This window comes from Cervus elaphus, chromosome 17 (assembly GCF_910594005.1).
Source record: "Cervus elaphus chromosome 17, mCerEla1.1, whole genome shotgun sequence".
Classification (NCBI taxonomy): Eukaryota; Metazoa; Chordata; class Mammalia; order Artiodactyla; family Cervidae; genus Cervus; species Cervus elaphus.
The window spans coordinates 58,453,814-58,466,575 of record NC_057831.1 but is presented as its reverse complement, the minus strand read 5'-3'; positions in this window follow the sequence as shown (position 1 = coordinate 58,466,575).

The following is a 12,762-nucleotide window of genomic DNA, read 5'->3' as shown; positions in this document are numbered from 1 at the left end:
GGGTTACTGTAAGGATTAACGCATTCATATGTATAAAGTCCATAAAGGAAGTACCATCCACTTCCTGTGAGTAACACTCTGGGATTACTGTCTTCCTGGAGACCTTAGTGCACACATGAGTGATGTTTGACTGTGTACGTGTCGCAGGCAGTGTGGGAGCACCGGAGGATGAGGCATGGGTGAGGCAGCAGCAGATGCTGGGAAAACACAATATGGAAAGCTGAAGACTGGTGATCTTCCGGTGTTGCTGACATGCTTGGGGCCTTCAGGCGTTACCTCTCTGAGCCTTTGTTTTTCTCACCTGTGAAATGAGAACATTTGACCAGATGAAATCTAAGGTCTGCTTCACATTTAACATTCTATATCTGTCTCTAACAGGTTTAAGAGGTGCCAGGACTTTTTAAGGGAACTGAAGAAATCAAATTAGCAGGTAGGGAGGAGGGTCCCTCAGACAGACATTGATACTTGAGTGGAAACGAGACTCTTAGGTCAACTGTGCCACCTGCTTGAGTCATCTGGTTTCCCACATCCTCTTTTAAAGGAGCTATGCACCGTTCCTCTGCACTGAGGTTCATTTTCAAGTTCACATGGTCCAGTTCTAAAAGGCCAGAGAGATTCTTTGTTGGCCTTGATGACTCATAGGGACAGTCTGCCACCTATTTTATTGATGACAGTCCAGGATTACAGCACTGATGGATTACTGAGTTTGTTGCTTGTTTGTTTTTTTTTAAGGTAAAATTTACCAGCTGGTGATCTCTGGTTATTTTCTGATCTGCTTGGCCAGATGGCACTTTCAGTGATAGAACTGCACAACACCAAGAGGTTTCACTTTGCTGAGTATCTTCTCTGCCCATTTCTCAAATAACATGTCTACTCTGCAGACTTCTTTTCTGAACCCAGAAGCTTAGGCATTCAGTGATGAAACCTGATGCGGGAAGCTCTTAGAGTCTGATGAACTTGGAGACATCATCTAGTTGCTGTTTGATTAGACATTCAAACAAAATCATACGCATTCCTATTGTATACTCGCTTTGATTACAAACATTTAAAAATCCACTGATATTATTGTTACTACTGCATTATCATTGTTGTATTGATAATGAATATTGTGTAGAATACTTCTACACCACTGACTCATTGGAAAAGACACGGATGCTGGGAAAGATTGCGGGCCAGAGGAAAAGAGGGTGACAGAGGATGAGATGGTTGGATGGCATCACTGACTCAATGGACATAAGTTTGAGCAAACTCTGAGAGAGAGTGAAGGACAGGGAAGCCTGACATGCTGCAGTCCATGGGGTCACAAAGAGTTGGACAGGACTGAGTAACGGAACAACAAGAATACTTCCACATTGCCATTCACAAAGTGTCTTTTAAAATAGTAATTTATTTGATATACGTTATTGTCCTTCGGGGAAGTGTAGGACTGTAGATAAGAGAATAAGCTTCAGAATTTTACCAAATTGGGTCAGAATCCCAGCTCTACCCTTAGATTCGGTTAGCCTCGATGTCATTATCTATGAAATGGCGATAATAATACCCAATTTAAACAGTTGTGGGTGTATTTGGAGACATAATACAAAGAGCCTAGTTCTCAGTGCTTGGCACATAAAGCATTCAATAAATAGTGGCTATTACTACTATTGTTATCATTATTCTCCTTTTCTACATGAGGAAATTGAGGCTCAAAGAAGTAGAGATTTACCTAGGGTTGTTTAAGCCATAAGTGATAAAGCTACAGTTCAAATGTAGGGCTTTGGGTTCAAAACTTGTCTGTGTTCTTTCCACAGTGTGACGTTGCCAATCAAAGAACTGCTTTAGTCTACTAAAAGTGCCTAGCTTTGTTATTCCACTTGTTTTTTATTTGTTATTTTACTTTTTTCCTCTTTACCTTTTTTTTTTTTTCCTTGTTTTTGGCCACGGGGCTTCTGGGATCTTAGTTCCCCAACCAGGGATTGAACCCTGGCCCTCAGCAGTTAAAGCACAAAGTCCTAAACACTGGGTTGCTAGGAGCTCCTCCCCTTACCTCTTCATAGTTCTCCCCTTCCCTCTCCCCTCTCTTTCTCTGTCTCTCCCTCCCTCCTTCTCTCTCTCATGTAGCAGAACCCAAATTAGGGAATTTGAAGTAAAGAGCAATAAAAATAGTCCCTGGATTTGTTTCTGACTCATAGCCAAATAGCTCCAAATTACACTCAGGTACCAACCATCTTTCAAAGTCTCCAAATGTTCCCTTAGATCTTTGGAGCTAGAAGCTATCTTCCATGTTATCTAGCACAGCTCCTTGATGAAAGCAGAGAAGAGTCAGCACAGGAAGCTCAAACTAGCTAAGGAGCCAGAGCTAGAACCCACAGGTCCAGGATCCCAGTCCATGTTTCTTTCTTCTTCTCTTTGCTCTTCAATGAGTATTATCTCTCCTCTACTCTTTTACTAAAACTAACGTACATTATCTTCATAATCCTATGTACTTGGTTTGATGATCATTTAAAATATCAGCTGGTTACACAATTGTGACACTCAAGACATCAGTCATAAGACCAGCACAGCTTCTTTTGAAATCGTGCTGTCAGGATGGGAGTCTCCTCCCAGCGCTTTTGTTCTGGTCTTAGGGTGGTAACAAGAGGCTTTCTCGTGACTTACCTAAGCCTTCCTGCTTTGGGCAGAATTGAAAGTAGGGCAGTACTTGCCAATCCCGTGGTATTTTTCAGTGTCTCCCTATGGTCATAACCAACATTAGGAAGTATGAAAACTTAAATTCTGTGCTTGCAGCCCCCCTCTCTCTCTTTCTCCCTCCCTCCCTCCCTCCCTCCTCGCCTTTCTCCCTTCCTTCCTTCCTACCCCAGCCAAATACATTGCTAAACCCAAATTTGGAGATGTTCCAGGAGTGAGGCCTCTTTAAACTTGATCCTCTAAAAGATCCTTTCCTCCTCCTTTCTCCCCCAGTCACAGTGCCTACCTCACTGCCTACCCAAAGGCAGTGAATGGATAAATGCACAGAGGAGGAAAAAACATGTGCCCAGTTTTGAATTTTGAGTCCTGAGCATATCACCTAAATCAAACAGTGATGGTCGTCTTGTGTTTTGAACTTGGTTTGAATTCTTTTCAAACTCATCTTGTCACTTGAACCTAAATTTCATCCCTTACCCCTTGGGTGGGTCATTTGACCTCTCTGGGATTCTATTTTTTCCATCTGTTCATGACTGCGATAATAGCTCTAAGGGCCAGCAGAAGAAATATTTAAGTGCTACTCGTCTGGCTTCCCTGGTTGCTCAGCGGTAAGGAATCCACCTGCCACGTGGGAGACTCGAGTTCGATCCCTGGGTTGGAAATATCCCCTGGAGGAGGAAATGGCAACTCACTCCAGTATTCTTGCCTGGGAAATTCCAAAGACAGAGGAGCCTGGCGGGCTATAGTCAATGGGGCCACAAAGAGTCGGACATGACGGAGCTACTGAACAGCAAATAAAACTCGCCTGGCACGTAACAGCCCTTAAATGACGCTCATATTCTTTCTTCCCTTGCCTCCTCGGTACCCCTACTGCCCCTCTTCAAATCCTCCTTAGTTCTCTCCTGATTTCCACTAGCAACATGGTAGAACTTAGGGTCATTTTCCTCTGCCAACTCCCATTTCTTACACTGCAAGCTGCTTAGTTAATTTCCATTTCTGCTCAGCAGGGAAGACCAACATTCCTTCTCATGGATCTGGAATTTGTGTTCCTCTTTGTTTGTTTGAAGTTGAACGCTGTGGGGTGTCAGCCGGCACCTTCCATCTAATCCCTGCTAGTCCAGAGGGACAGGTCTTCCTTGCCAGTGAGATTTTAAAATAACACTGCAGGCCAAGCATTGCTGAAATTCAGCTGAAACCAGCCTTGCCTAAAGACCAGCTGCCTGCTCAATCAAAAGTCTTGGATTCCTCTGCAAGATTACATCTTCTTCTGGGCTATTTACTCAGCCCACAGCTTACTACAAAGATAGCCCGCTTTCTTAAAGATGGATGGCATCTTTGAGTTACGTCAGGCTTATCTGCAGCCATTTTCCTATAGCCATTCCACCAGCCCTCAGGCCTCAGCTCACTGGTTTTTCACACCTTTGGAATTTACTCCTTGGATTCCTAATGACCGGGTAAGTCTGCTTGGCAACTTGCCCTGAAGTGAAAGGACTCTATTATTATTACTTTTGCAATAAGATCACAATCAGAGTCAGTCCCACAAGAAGGGCAAGGAAGGGTTTCCCAACCACCTCTCAAGACGTGGAAGAATTTCTCTTGGTCCAGAAGTGCAGGGTCAGGAACATGGCTTCCAGCTTCTTCCTGTGTACCCAGAAATTATAGCCAGGAAACCATGGCAGAAGGCTCACGTATTCTTCCATCAAATATGTATTGGGCATCTACTCCATACCAGGCACTCTGCTAGGGCCTGAGTTGACAAGATGGGTAAGTCATAGTCCCTAGTGGGCAAAGGCAGATGCACCTAAATGTAGTTCCTGCCATGTTGTTGCACATTGTAAGAGAAGTCTGTAAAGGGCCAAGGATCTCAGGGGAAGGAGGCCCTCACGCTGGATGGCGGAGTGTGGTAGATGAAAAGGGCATCACAGACGTGATGTCTGACAGAACTTCAAGAATGAGGAGCTCAGCCAACTGGAGACCTGTGGCACAGGGGCCAACGTGGAGTAGAGAGGAGAGATCGTTTGGTTTGGATCCCTGCAGAAGTAGGTTCAGAGACAGTGACCTGAATGCAACAGTTTGGGAGATGACCCCAGGAAACAGCAGTAGGAGAATGCGGAATGCAACCGGAACGGAAGGAGGGTGTGTTATCGAGACAGTTACCATTGTGGGTAATTGGAGCTCAACTCCTTCGGGCAGCCCTGGGAGTCCGTGTAACACAACGTCCGGCTCAGAATTATCTCAACGAAAGAGCAAAGAAGCTGCAGTGGGAGGAGCTGCTTCCAGGGACGCTTCTACTTCCGGCTTGCTCCCACAGCCAAAGAAGAGCCGCAGAACTGGAGGGACAGGTGTTTGCAGCAATTTTCAGTGTGGACAGGTACATGTACCCTGAGACATGAAAGGCATTGAGACATGAAAAGTCTCAGTGGTCCATGAATTATGGACCATTAATGAAGGGGCAAGAGGTAGAGTTGAAAAAGAAAGTGGGAGTCAGGACTTCCTTGGTGGTCCAGTGGTTAAGAATCCGCCTGCAAGCCCTAGCGCCCGTGCGCCCTGGCGCCCATGCTCCACAACAAGAGTGGCCACTGCAATGGGAAGCCCCTGCCTTACAACTGGAGTGTAGCGCCCAGGCACTGTAACTAGAGAAAAGCCCATGCAATGTCGAAGAGCTTATGCCCCACAATGGAGACCAAGAGCAATCAGAAAGAAAGAAAGAAGAAAGAGAATGCCTTACTAAGGGGTTGGATCTTTACTTAACAGGGGATGGGAGTCACTGAGGGATCTGGGGAGCCGAGTGCTATGGTTAGATGAGCCAAGTGCCGCAGAAGCAGGAGAGGTTGTGAGATGGGAAGGCAAAGCAGACCCAAATCCTGGACCTGTCATCATACTAGATGGATGAGTCGGCAGCACTTACAGGGTTGAATTCATTGTTCCTTCTGAACTAAGGCAAAGCAGGGCCCTTGTGCGATTATAATAACTGTGCATGCTTACTTAACCAGACCATCTGTCTATGGTCTCTGATTTCATGCACCATGCTGAAGCCAATACTTACTGCAGGATCGGGCACATGGCAGGTACTCAGGAAGTGTTTGATGGATGGAGGGGAGGTTGGTTTATACTCATAGCTCTACCCAGAGCTATTAACTGCACTTATAGCAGGATTATCCTTGATTCCAAAGGGCACTAGATTATTTTGTGTATGCATGTTGAAACTGTACTGCAAAAGTGGTGCTGGCAGGACACTCTGAAGTGTTTGGGGTCTCCTCTAAAAGCCCAGAGCAGGTCACAGAAGATGCCCCCTTCCCCTGGGCTGCTTTAGCAAGGCCTTGGTGGAACTTTGCTTAATTGTCACTTGCATGGAGACATTTGCCACAGTCTCTATGTCATCACCAGAGGCTGGACTTTCCCTCTGGCCTTGGCCAACTAAGTGTCCTAATCCTTTCTTTCTGCCTAAATCAGACAGCAGTTGCTTCTGGTTGCCAACCAGAGAAAGAGGCTATCATTGTCATTCAACAAGAGGATGGTTTTCTGAGGTGGTTGTGTGACCTTTTTAGAAAATCCCCATGGAAAGGGGAAATATTCTGATGGTAAACAAGAGGAAAATAGAAACAATTCAGTAGCTAAATTGTTTCTGGAAGGGACTCCACACCCAGTAATTCTGACCCAGATCTCAAAAGGAGAGGAGAGTTAATAGGATCCCACCACCCAGAATCCAAAGAGAACCTCTAGAGGTTATGCAATCCATGACTCTGCTGTGGGCACAACCAAACTGAACCCATTTGACAGTGATACTTCACACATTCTAGGAAGGAGATTCTTTATCCTTTCCCATTAGAGATCAAGAAATTTTATGGTTAAAAAGCCCTTCAAGGAAATAACAGGACTTATGACCTGGAAACTCATTTCATAGCTGAGGAAACTGAAGCCAAGCTTCAATTCAAGCCAGTATTAAAACACTGTCCCTTGACCTCCTGTTTAGAAACTTCCTTTCATCACTCATCAAGCATTCCTTGAGTGCCCACCATGTGGACCTCTAGTTGGAATGGGGTAAAACACAGCTCAACGAGATAGTTTCTGCACTCGCAGGAGGGGCTCATAAGCCAGTTGAGCAGAGATATTTGCATTTAATTAACTATAACCAAATGTCACCAATGCTACAATAAAGGCATATTCAAATGTGTCTTGAAATCTTACCAAGGGTCTTTTTTGTTTTTTAAAAACATAGGTGCTAATATTTACAACAGATTGCCAACGTTTCTACTTCTACTTCTTCCTCCAGTCCTCATGTGCATTAACAAATGTACACATTTCATTAGGTACACACTTAATGACAATTTTGTAAATACCAGAATTTTATTACAAAACCAGAAAGCACATGCTCCCATCTCAAGTTGCAGTGTCGGGTTATTATTTGTCCAAAGAGTTAAGGAAGCTGAACTGAGGCTTGTTTACCTTCCTACTGCCTACAACCTTAGGAACACGGTCACTGTGCTAATAGTAAACAGAATCAGATGCTAAAAAAAAAAAAAAAAGTAAATAAGAATAAAGAAAAAGGAACTGTTACTACTTGTCCAGGTTTACTATAACCTCCACAGTGAAACACAATATCTTTTTTTCATTTTTTTTTCACACTTTAAACTTTCTATTTTGTATTGGGATATAGCCAATTGACAATGTTGTGGTAGTTTCAAGTGGACAGCAAAGGGACTCAGCCATACATATGCATGTATCCATTCTCTTCCTAAACCCCCATCTAATCCAGGCTGGCATATAACATTGAGTAGAGTTCCATGTGCTATACAGTAAGTCCTTGTTGGTCATCCGTTTTGTGAAACACAATATTTTTGAGAGGAGGAGTCATACAATGAGTCACTAGCCCATGGACAGGTTGTCACCACAAAAGCAATGGGCTGAAGTTAAAATGTCATTTTACTTGAGCAACACTGTCACTTAGGGCCTGAAAGAAACATGCTGCTAGACTAGCATCTTATTCTAAAAACAAAAAAACTCACTATTGTTACCAAAGTTAAGAAAGGAGATACTACCAGAATGATAGCTTTCTGAATAGTGAGAGGGGGAAAATGTCCCTGGGAACAGACAGGTAAGTGTGTATAAATTTCACTAACTCTGCCATTGTTATTTCATTTGACTCTTCATTCAATAATTGAACTGGAAAGTGTAAGTCAGTGATGCATCACAATAAAAACTTACTTTCTGGAACCAAATCTCCTCTGCTCCCCTATTAGTCAGCAATGAGCCAGCTTCAATTGCCTGCCCCACAGCTAGATGCTGCAGAGGACTTGTTCCTGGCAACCCATGAGATGCCCCGCTCTCCTACCCACAGGTCTCCAGTTCTCTCTGTGAACCCCTGTCTTGGTGGATGGCCACAAGCAGCTAGAAACCTTGGAAGCACTTGCCTCCTCTCTTTGTCTCACTGCCACCCCCGTCCTTCTTCCTTTTTTGCATTCAGTTGACATCAAATTCTCTTGGTTCTATTTACTCAACCAATCAGGGAGTGTTCAACTGCAGTAAATAGAAATCATTCTTGCTGGTAGCCATTCCCTTCTCCAGGGTATCTTCCTGACCCAGGGATGGAACCTGGGTCTCCTGCGTTGCAGGCAGATTTTTACTGTCTAAGCCACCAAGGAAGGCCTTTAATATATGCAATCAAGTCCTTATGCAGTGATTGGAAGAGCGGGCATTCCACTGGACCTGGAGGTCAGCCTTCCACAGTAACGCTGCCAGAACCAGCCTGTCCGGGGAGCTGCTGCACTGCCACAGTCAGGAAGGTGAGGCGTCAGAAAACCACCGCTGGAACTACTGAGTTCTGGGACACACCACCTTCTGGGATCACAAAGCTACTACCGCCATGTTCGCAACAAGGGCATGTTAGGTCTGCCAGATCCACCCCAGCAACACAGACTGCCTCTGCCCTGTGCCCTGTGATCGCCCCACAAGGCCAGCAGCCCGTGGGCTGACGCCACAGGAACATGTGTTTATGACTGTGCTGCCTGGAAGAAACAGCAGAAGCAGCCAGAAGCCTGCCCCCTTCCTCAATGGTAACAAATCTTGCACAAAACGGATGTTTGTCAGAACTCACATTGCATTTGGAACTTTAACTGCAAGGGGTCTGGGAAATGGGGGTTTTAGCTTTTCAGCCTTTCAAGAAGGTACACTGGAAGGAGAGTGGAATGAGATAATTTACCACATGCATCATCTCTTAAACCGCCTCTGCCCTATGGACCCTCTTACCTGAACCATTGCGATATCTTCATACCTAGTTTCTCTGCTCCCAAGTTCTTTGCTCTTCAATCCATCCTCTGTGTTGCGCTTAAAACACACCTGTAATCATGTTATTTTCCTGCTCAATATCTTGTCACCCATAAGCATAAGGACCATTTTTCCATTCAAGTCTCTGAACCATCTGGCCCCAACTCACCTTACCACCTGCAGATCTTGCTAGTTCGCCACGCCCTCGGCTTTGGTCGCGCGGGGAGTTAAATGCTCTCACCACCTCTCCCCCATCTTGCTGTTGTTTGTGACCTTCTCCTGACTAGAAGGCCGACTACCCTTCATTTTCTTATTTTTAAAATTCCACCTCTGTGAAGTCTCCTTCACTTTCCCCCTCTTTCCACACAGGCAGAATTAGTGGGTTTCTCCTGGCATTTTGCATCTCTCCCTATTGCCTTCCTCACTTTGTATTGTGTATAGTTATATATGTGTCTGTCTTTCCAGTGAGGACATGGACTGTGTGTTCTATCCATCCGTTTATACCCAGGGCCTGATTCCTGGCGCTGCAGTCCATGGGGTCGCGGGAGTCGGACACAGCCGAGCAACTGAACACGCAAGTTCTTGGCACTCAATGAACACTTGTTGAACAAATGAATGAATGAATGACTTGTCCTGTGTAGACGTCTAGGATACCCAGTCCCATCTGACTAGCTTTTTTCTTCAGCATATAGCATATTCTGAGGCCTTTCTCTTCTCAAAGAGCAAGTTTTCCTTTGATCCTCTGGCTATGATCCTATCACTGTTCTTCATTTCAAGACCAGTTACCTGAGAGGGTTATCCACACCTGCTATCTCCACTCCTTCACCACCCAGCTTTACCCCTCCACCGAAAGCACCCTTGTTAAGGTCACCAGTTATCTCCTGGTTGCTAAACAAAATGGTAGTCTTCCGTCATTATCTCATTTGCCCCCTGCCTCACTTGACTTCATGAACATGCCTTCTTTCCTGAATCTCATTCTTTCCTGGGCAAACACTTCCTCCTTAGCCTTCTCCATGGACTCTTCTCCCTCGGTTGGGACAGAGATCCTGTCTCTTGTCCTCTTCTTATCCTCCCAACACTCTGGGAGGTCTCATGGCCCCATTATACTCCTAACTCATTTCCTGTCATTTTCTCCTTCCATCTCTCCATTCCAGCTGTAGCAGCCCTCCAGATGTTCTCGAATTGATCCACAACATTCTGGCTCAGTTGGTAAAGAATCCGTCAGCAGTGCAAGAGACCCAGGTTTGATCCTCGGGCAGGAAGATCCCCTGGAGAAGGAAATGACAACCCACTCAGTACTCTTGCCTGGAAAATCCCACAGTCAGAGGAGCCTGGCGGGCTACAGTCCATGGGGTCCCAAAGAGTCGGAGGTGACCGAGTGACTAAACCACCCCTGGCTCTGGCTCTGCCTGGAGTACACTGCCCCCGGGCATTCAAGCCCCTCACCATCTTCATCCCTCTCATTGTCGCCTTTCCAGAGAGGCCTTCTCTGACCACCTTTGAAATACTGCCACCTCCCTCAGCTTGATATTCCTTTCCTGCATTGCTCTTCTATTCCCTTCCCTGCTTTCCTGCTTTATTTTTCTTCGTAGTACTTACCATCATTAAACCTGCTGTATATTTTTATTTATTTGCATATTTATTTTTGTCTCTCCCAGTCAGAATGTAAACTCCACAAAGACAATATTTGGTTGTGCCTGTTTTGTTCACTGCATGGTAGGTGTTCAACAAATGTGTATGGAATGAGTGATTGTCTCTACTCCAAATCTGTGTCTCCTATTTCACCCCCAATGTCTGATCAGTCACTAAGCCCCATGACTCTTACCTTCTAAATATATCCTCAATCCCCTCTTCTCCATCTACTTTGCCTCTGCTATAGCCTCTCACAGGTTTGCCGGTCTGATCGCTGCACCCCCTATTCAAAGCCCTTCTGAAACTCCTTAGCATGACAGATGATTCTCATGACCTGGTCTGTCCCTCAATTTCATCTTACACTACTGCCATCTAACCCTCTGGCTACAGAGAGCTCCTTGTCTCACACCCCTGAATCCACCATCTCTCTTGTTCTGGGGAAACAGAAATATACCTCTCCACCTTCTTTACCTGGCCAGCTCCTGAGCTAACTTCAGACTTCTCAGTTCTGACATCATCTCTCCTAGGTGGACTCCTTGAGCTAAAGTTAAACTGCCATGCACTTCTTGGGCTCATACGCTGTAAGGCCATTGGATGTCTCTTACCTGTTGCCATAGAACCCAAATTCCTTGAAAATAGGGACTGTATTTCATTTATTTTTCTATATTCAGCATGATGTACAGACATCATGGTAGATGCTGACATATGGTAGATGCTCGATATATATTGGTTCAGTTCAGTCGCTCAGTCGTGTCTGACTCCTTGCGACCCCATGGATTGCAGCACACCAGGCCTCCCTGTCCATCTCCAACTCCCAGCGATTACTCAAACTCATGGCCACTGAGTATGTGATGCCATTCAACCATCTCATCTTCTGTCGACCCCTTCTCCTCCTACCTTCAGTCTTTCTCAGCATCAGAGTCTTTTCAAATGAGTCAGCTCTTTACATCAGGTGGCCAAAGTATTGGAGCTTCAGCTTCAGCATCAGTCCTTCCAATGAATATTCAGGACTGATTTCTTTTGAATGGATCAGTTGGATCTCCTTGCAGTCCAAGGGACTCTAAGAGTCTTCTCTAACACCACAGTTCAAAAGCATCAATTCTTTGGTGCTCAGCTTTCTTTAGAGTCCAACTCTCACATCCATACATGACTACTGGAAAAACCATAGCCTTGACTAAATGGACCTTTGTTGGCAAAGTAATGTCTCTGCTTTTTAATGTGTTGTCTAGGTTGGTCATAGCTTATCATCCAAGGAGCAAGCATCTTTTAATTTCATGACTGCAGTCACCATCTGCAGTGATTTTGGAGCCCCCAAAAATAAAGTCAGCCACTGTTTCCACTGTTTCCCCAACTATTTGCCATACACTGATGGGACGGGATGCCATGATCTTAGTTTTCTGAATGTTGAGTGTTAAGCCAACTTTTTCACTCTCCTCTTTCACTTTCATCAAGAGGCTCTTTGGTTCTTCTTTGCTTTCTGCCATAAGGGTGGTGTCATCTGCATATCTGAGGTTATTGATATTTCTCCCAGCAATCTTGATTCCAGCTTTTGCTTCATCCAGCCTGGCATTTCGCATGATGTACTCTGCATGTAAGTTAAATAAGCAGGATGACACTATATAGCCTTGACGTACTCCTTTCCTGATTTTGAACCAGTCTGTTGTTTCATGTCCAGTTCTAACTGTTGCTTCCTGACCTGCATACAGATTTCTCAGGAGGCAGGTCAGGTGGTCTGGTATTCCCATCTCTTGAAGAATTTTCCAATTGTTGTGATCCACACAGTCAAAGGCTTTGGCATAGTCAATAAAGCAAAAGTAGATGTTTTTCTGGAACTCTCTTGCTTTTTCAATGATCCAGCAGATGTTGGCAATTTGATCTCTGGTTCCTCTGCTTTTTCTAAATCCAACTTGAACATCTGGAAGTTCACGGTCCACGTATTGTTGAAGCCTGGCTTGGAGAATTTTGAGCATTATTTTACTAGTGTGTGAGATGAGTGCAATTGTGCGGTAGATTGAACATTCTTTGGCATTGCTTTTCTTTGGGATTGGAATGAAAACTGACCTTTTCCAGTCCTGTGGCCACTGCTGCGTTTTCCAGATTTGCTGTCATATTGAGTGCAGCACTTTCACAGCATCATCTTTTAGGATTTGAAATAGCTCAACTGGAATTCCATCACCTCCACTAGCTTTGTTCGTGGTGATG